Source organism: Heterocephalus glaber, unplaced genomic scaffold, assembly GCF_053883595.1.
Source record: "Heterocephalus glaber isolate CG9 unplaced genomic scaffold, H.glaber_assembly_v1.0 deba00001550, whole genome shotgun sequence".
Classification (NCBI taxonomy): domain Eukaryota; kingdom Metazoa; phylum Chordata; class Mammalia; order Rodentia; family Bathyergidae; genus Heterocephalus; species Heterocephalus glaber.
Genome location: NW_028258343.1, coordinates 708,063 through 715,703, shown reverse-complemented (window position 1 = coordinate 715,703; position 7,641 = coordinate 708,063). Strand labels below are relative to the sequence as shown.

The following is a 7,641-nucleotide window of genomic DNA, read 5'->3' as shown; positions in this document are numbered from 1 at the left end:
CAATCTTCACAACAATCCTAGAAGGTAGGTACTATTTCTGTCTTCATTTTCAGATGAGAAAACCATGGTGAAGAATTTAAGCAACTTGTGCAAGACCACACTGACAGTAGACAGCAGGGCCAGGAATTTGACCTGGCAGTTTGACTTCAGGATCCTGGCTTATAGACACAACATTATGCTTTTATATCCCACACCCACTCAGATAAAAATTCTATCCTTGCTGGGTGCTAAGGCTCACACCTGCAGTTCTAGCTACTCAAGAGGCTGAGGCAGGAGGATCACTTGAGCCTAGGAGTTTGAGATCAGCCTGGGCAATATAATAAGACTCCATCTCCAAAATTAAAGATAAAAATTCAATTCCTGAAACTTTCTCTTCACATTTATGAAAAGTATTTTGGATCCCCAAAGCTGAAGGTTTTGTCTCCTCTGGGATCCACTTCCATAGTAATTCTCATCAAATATCCCTGAAATTTACCCTGAACTTCCTGTCTAACTCTGAAAGAAGGAGAATAACTTATGCACCATCCTATATTAAGTAGAAGACATTCAGTAGGTGAATTTTAGATGAACAAAAAATATGTGCCTTTTAGCTTTTGGGTTACTACCCTCTTAGAAAAAATTGACATCATGTCAAAATTGGACTAGTCATAGCCTCCTGAGTGGTCTCATTGCCCTTGGACTTCGATCTTTCCACAAAACATTCCTCTCTGCAAAAGGTAACATCATGCTCTCAAAGATGTGGAAATTGATTGAGAAAATGCTTACGAAGGGTCTGACACTTAACAGGTACACACAATATGCTATCAACTATTGTAGATGATGCTAGAATATTTGCATGTTGCTCATATTAGCACTTTTGAGTATATTATTATGGAGTCCTACTGCAGAGTTTGCATGAATTTTTTGAAAAGTAAGATGTTAAAAAAAAAATCCTTTACTTCCAAATGGCTGCTCTGGGTTGACACCCTCAGATCCCCCTGGGAAGTAGGTCAGCTGCCCTGTGACCATACTGTCTAGCACCCAACAGATAAATCCAAAACACTGTCTGCCTTCCAAGCTCTGAGTACTCTTCCGTAGCCACTAATGTCGGTCACTGCCTCCTCTCTGACTGTTTTCTGATATCAGCGACAAGAGCTACCCTTCCTGATCTGCAGTGTACCATGCACCTTGTTAAACAACTTACTTATTGTATCTTCTGATTGTTGAAGAACTCTAGAGACAAATGTACAACTATTCTCCCCTCTTCAAAGATAGAGAACATGCTTGGGCAGCTTAAATAACATGCCCAAGTCCCATACCATAGCTGTCATCTGGGGAAAACAGATTGAAACCCAGTCATTGCCACACTTCTACTTTACAGCACATTGCCCCTAGCCTGATAACCCACTGTTTTATTATTATTATGGTGTTGATTTAAATATGCACATTAAATCATTAAAACAAAAAGATAAAATTTATGCCCCTTATTCAGATTTTCTCTTCTTTCTCACCCACACAGGGATGGCTTGCATCTAGTAGACTAAATAAATACAGCTTAGCATATATACTATTAAAAATAGAGAGAAGTCTTATTTTAGACCTTGTTTTCTTCCCAAAGGCTACATGTTTGTGCATTATCTAAAATGCTTTACAGTAAAACATAAATTTGTATTACATTTTGAAAGCCTTTCAATGGTCCATTTCATTATAAAAATAGCACATGCAGGGTAAAAATAAGACTGTGTCACCCTAAGTACACTTTAACCCTTCCAAAAAGGCTAAAATATTGTCATGCTGTTCAGCCAAATCCAAGAAGGAATCCTAAGCAGAACTCCCCAGTAAAACCCTATATTAAAGATCGAAGTGCTAGCCTAGATAAACAAAAGCCACTTCTGAATATAAATAATAAACCAGGAAAATATTAGAGCATGCTAGTCTCCCCCACTTCCCATTTAATGACAAGATCTTGTTGAAGTAAACACCAAATGAAACAAGAATACAGTCACTAACATGTATTTGGAACCCTGACCTTTCACAAGTCAAATGTTTTTGGATAAGAACTTTCCAAAGTAGTCAGCATCTATTCAGAATGCATTGCTCTATATTTTTAATTAATTAATTGTTATGATTTGTGTATGTGGTTCTAGAGCCATGTGCATTCTAAGCAAGTGCAGACCATTGAGCTCTATATCAACCCTTGATGTTACATTTTTACCTAAAAATTATTTTTCCCATTCTATCTGGAAAAGTTTAAACTTTTGACTTCACTCCTTATAGATCTTTTGTTTTGGGAACTGAAAGCTTCATGAAAATCTTATGATGCAAATTCAATCAAATTCCTAATTGCTATCAGAATCCAGTTTGAATAAGTATCCTCTCTATTGATTAAGGTCACTTTATAGGAAAAGACTGTTTAACTGGTAATCAATAATGGAAAAAAACACCACCAAAAGTAGCGGTTACAACCTCTTCATATAAACTTTGTTCTATAAGCTACTATAGAAATAAACCTCAAGCCAGGCATGATGGCTCACATCTGTAATGCCAGCACTTGAGAGGCTGAGACAGGAGAATCTCCGTGAGTTCAAGGCCAGCCTGAAATACATAGTGAGTCTTTATCTATAAATAAATAAATGAATTAAAAAATAAGATTATTGACTATCCTTTCAATGTAATTCTATGATGCTGGGATTATCTGATCATGTAGGGATCTTTAATTACTGGGTATAGTGGCACATGCCGGAAATCTCAGCACTTGGGAGGCTGAAGGATTGCTGTGAGTTCAAGGGCAGCCTGGGCTTCACAGTGAGACTCTGTCTCAAGAAAACAAAACAAATGGGCAGGGAATTTAGCTCAATGGCACCTTGCCTGCCTCACAAGCGCAAGGTCCTAAGTTCAGTGCCAAAAAATAAAAAATAAAAAAATAAAACAAAACACAAAAAACAAGCTGAGCATGGGGGTGCACACCTATAATCCCAGCACTCAGGAGGCTGAGGCAGGAGGATTATTGCAAGTTTGAGGCCAGCCTGGGCTACATGAGTTCAAAGCTAACCTGAATGACAGAGTGAAACCTTGTATCAAAAAAAAATACAAAGGAGGAGGAGGAGGAGGAGCAGGAGGAGGAGGAGCAAGAAACCTCAATAAATCTCAATAAATGAGAAACTCAAGAAACGTGAGGGCTACTGAATTAGCCACTTTTCTGGCACTGGGACAAAATATTTGACAACTGCAATTTAAAGGAGAAATTTATTTGGCTCACAGTTTCAGTCCATGCTTAGCTGGCTCCAAGGAAGAAAAAGGAGGTCAGAGGAGCACAATGGAGGAAAATGTGTTCAACCCAGGGCAACCAGGAAGTGGAGAGAGAAAGGAGGAGGTTGGGGCAAGAAAATACCCTCTCAGGTCCCAGCCCCAAGTAACCACACCCAGCCAGGCCCCACCTCCTAACAGCACAGTCGGCTACTGAACTCATCAATGGATGCCTCCTTACTGAATACAGCATGGCACTCTAGACATGAGATTTCGTAAATGTGCCTGTAATGCCATTCACTATGCAGTAACCTCAGGCAACTCCATTTCTCTGTCTCTAGGCCTCAATTTCATCATCTACAGAAGGTAGGGTTTGGGTTAGAAGAACTTCAGCTGTGTTACATCCCACAACTCTTAGGTACTGGCAAATACTAATCTTTTGAAATGTGCTAGCGCCACACATAGCACCTCAGATTTATAAAGCTCACAACCAAAGATGAATAAATGGAACTCCTCAAACAGAGGAAATAAAGAAACCCAAAAAATGAGACAGTCTTGATGCAGGATCTCAACAAGAGGCCCAAGTTAGGCTCAAAGTTGTGATCCTTTCGCTCCAGCCTCCGGAGTAGCTGGAATTACAGTTGTGTAGCACCTTGCCTGGCAGGATTATATGTTATTGTCTTGTTGGATTTCTTAGTTGATTTTCCATTGCTCCATCCCACACAGACCAAGTGATTTATGAAGAACAGAGACTTACTGGGCTAGGGATGTAGTTCAGTGATAGAAAGATTGCCTCCCATGGGTGAGGCCCTGAGTTCAATACTCAGGACCACAAAGGAAGAAAGAAAGAATAAAGTCTTGTAGTCTGGCATGATGGTGCACACCTGTAAACCTAGCACTCTGGGAGGCTGGGGCAAGAGGGTCACAGGTTTGAGCCCAGCTTAGGCAATTGGGTGACTTAGTGAGATGGCCTCAAAATAAAAAATAAAAACGGGGCTAGTGATTAGCTCAGTGAGAAGGCCCTGGGCTTCATCCCTGGTGGGTGAAAGGGGGCAAAAAGGACAGAGGCTTGTTTCAGCTCGCATTTCCGGAGAACAGGAGTGCAAGGCCCTGGGATTTGCTAGGCACCTTGTGCTGCATCAGAACATGGAGGAGGACAGAAGGGGAAATGAGCAGGGGCAAGAGACTCTCCTTATAGCAACCCACTCTCACAAGCTCCGACTCCTGCAAGATTGGCATTGATCCTTTGGTGGGGAGGGCGCCCCACATCCTAATCACCTTTTAAAGGTCCCACCACCTCCTCTCAATAGAGACTGATTTTTTAAAATTTTGTTTTGCTTTGATTTGGTTGGTTTGTTTGTTTTGGTACCGGAGATCGAACTCGGGTCATTGAGCTTTCGCAACAGGCGGCGAAACCACTGAGCTAAATCCCCGGCCCAACAGTGACAGTTAGCTTTTTTTTTTTTTCGGTACCCGGGATCGAACTTGGGTCCTTGTGCTTGTGAGGCAGGTGGCAGAACCACTGAGCTAAATCCCCGGACCATTGGTTTGGTTTTTTGAAACAAGGTCTCGCTATGTTGCTCAGGCTGGGCCTCAATTCACTATGTAGTCTATGCTAGCTTCAAACTCACATCAATTCTCCTGCCTCAGCCTCCCAAGTGCTGGGATTATAAGCATGTGCCACCACACACACCTAGAGACTAACTTTCCAGCCCATGAGTTCTGGGGAACATACTCAAATCACAGCAACAATATACAATGAAAGCTATTAAATTCATATTTAATAACTGAATAGTATTGTTTTGGGGTTTTTTTGGTACTGGGGATCGAACTTGGGACCTTGCGCTTGCTAGGCAGGTGCCGGAACCACTGAGCTAAATCCCCAGCCCCTGAATAGTATTCTTTACTATGGTCACCCAATGCATTTAACCATGTCCTATTTCCCCAAATTCTTGTTGTTACAAATCAATCCTGTAATAAATGTCCTTTTCCATAGAGCTATGCAAGCCAATGTTTATGCTTTCAAGGAGTTTATTCCAAAAGTAAGTTACTAGGTCAGTGGATAGGTATCTTTCAATTTTGCATGTATGTTGTTCAATTATTTTCAAAAATATTTATACTCCCTACAAGTATATGAGCATGCTTATTTCCCTGGAGTCTTGCCTGCTTTTAATGTGTAACTTTTTAATAATTTCTAGTCTGACAAGTCAAAAATAGTGTTCCATCATTTAAAATTGTATTTTCCTGCCCACTAGAAATTTTAGCATCTGAACCTATATTTATTTGTATGTGTTTTTTGTTCTTCTGCTTTTATACCTTTATTGGTTTACTTCTCACATTCTAGGCATCTTTTCTATTAAAGGTATTTGTCTTCTTATAAATTTGTAGGAGCTCGTTTGTATAGAAGTTATATAAGCCCTTTGTCAGGTAAGTTGACAAGAATTTTGAAATCTTTTCCCACATATTACTTACTTAGGAAGTGGTATAATAATCACTTTTTTTTTTTTTTAGCACCGGGGATCGAACTCGGGTCCTTGCACTTTTCGGGACAGGCAGCAGAACCACTGAGCTAAATCCCCAGCCCAATATTCACTTTTTGACATGGAAAGTGAGTGTATCAGCAGCAGAAGCAGTTTCATTGCTTGGGTTGACTTATGTCCCCTCAAAACCTTATGTTGAAGCCTAAACTTCCAATGCTTAGTAATTGGATATGGTCCTTGAGAGATACTTAAGTTTCAATGAGGTCATGAGAACAGAGCCCTCACAATGGCATTAATTAGTGCCCTCACCAGAAGCCAACTGTCCTGGCACCTTGAAACAGGATTTCCAGCCTCCGAAAGTGTGAGAAAATAAAATTTTTGTTGTTTAAGCAGTCCACTCTCTGGTATTTTGTATGCCAACTTGAGCTGAGCCAGTAACAATGTATTAACTCTGAGATGATGGTGCCTGAAAGAGCCCCATCCCTTAACTTCACCAGTTCTCGACATCTATTCAAACACTTCCAATCTAAGTTATTAACCACTGTAACTAGGCATTTCTTTTGGCCTTCAAGGTTTCCATCAGAACCCAGAAATAAGAGCATAAGAGAACCATCTTACACTCATCGAATGTAGTTCTGTCCCATGAAGTCTAAAACCTTAGCTGAAAAACCTCAACAGCTGGGATGGCACGAATATTTTAGTGCTGGAATTATGTATGGTTTCACTCACTGTCGTGCCTGGTGTTTTGGTTGTGGTGACTTGAAAGTGGCTTTGGCTGAGTTCATTAGCCAGAATGCCTGCTCGTGGCCCCTCATGTGACTTGGGCTTCCTCCACCCATGGTGGCTTCTGACTAATCAAAGTTCTGATATAGTGATTCAGATTCCAAGTGAGAATGTTTCTGTGAATGAGGGTGGGAAAATATGGCCTTTCATGAGCCAGCCTTAGAAGTCAAATACCATCCCTTCTACCATACTGAGTTAGGTCTGCACAGATTTAAGAGAAGAAGATACAAACCCCACTCGTCAATGGGAGCAGAACTGAAGAATTTATAGTCGTGTTTTAAACTGTCACACACACACATACAAATGCAATCATATTTGCAGAGCTAGATAATATATATACACATATGTGTATTCAATCCCCTTTAAATTCCCAATAAGCCAGTTGCTAGGTAGTATTTTGTTGTCTTGCTTATTTTCACTTGCACAGTCACATAGCTAATAAGTGGTAGAAAGAGGATTCAAGTCCATCTACAGCGAAGCCCATGCTAATTCTACTAAACCATATTGATTTGAAAGGACATCTCATTAATTTTAACATTCATTATCGCCACTCTAATAATTTTGAGTTCATACCATATTTATAATGGTTGATTTTCCTCCAAAATAAAATAAGCTAGATGAGATGGGATTGAGTTCAATTTATCAATAATCAGCAATAATTGCACCTTGGATAAACCTCATTGGCTATGATACTGCCACTGTGCAAAGCTTGAGCTCAATTTAAATAAGCATAATTTACAAAACATATAAACCCTAGGTAGACTGAAAGAATGTCAAATTGAAAGCAGTCATGTTCAGGGATTGACCCATCCTAAGGCACAACATTTCCTGGAATAATAGGATGTGAGGCTCCTGGATGGTTCTTTGTCTCTTTGCTAGAGAGGCTCCTGCTGTTGGACATATCTGCCCACCTCACCCTCCCTTCTCTGCAAGCCTCAGCTGATTTAAATGATCCGAGAAATTGACTCAGCTCTGTTTCATGGTGTACAAAGAGGGAAAAATAAGAACCAAGATACATCATGTAAAGGTACAAGATCCCAATGATGAATGTAACTGTATTGGATACCTAAAATGTACCAATAAACTAAATGGGGAAAACCCCCTAAAGATCATGCCTATACAGTGGAGAAAACAGAACTCTGTCTCCTTATTA

At 40.2% G+C, this 7,641-nt stretch overlaps 1 non-coding gene across 1 annotated transcript; it reads right to left on the bottom strand.

Annotated features, from left to right (window-relative positions):
* Positions 1 to 7,060: 7,060 nt before the first annotated feature.
* LOC147824198 (U4 spliceosomal RNA) lies at positions 7,061 to 7,198 on the bottom strand. The gene has a single exon (XR_015442657.1). It is a non-coding gene; the product is annotated as a U4 spliceosomal RNA (small nuclear RNA).
* Positions 7,199 to 7,641: the final 443 nt, after the last annotated feature.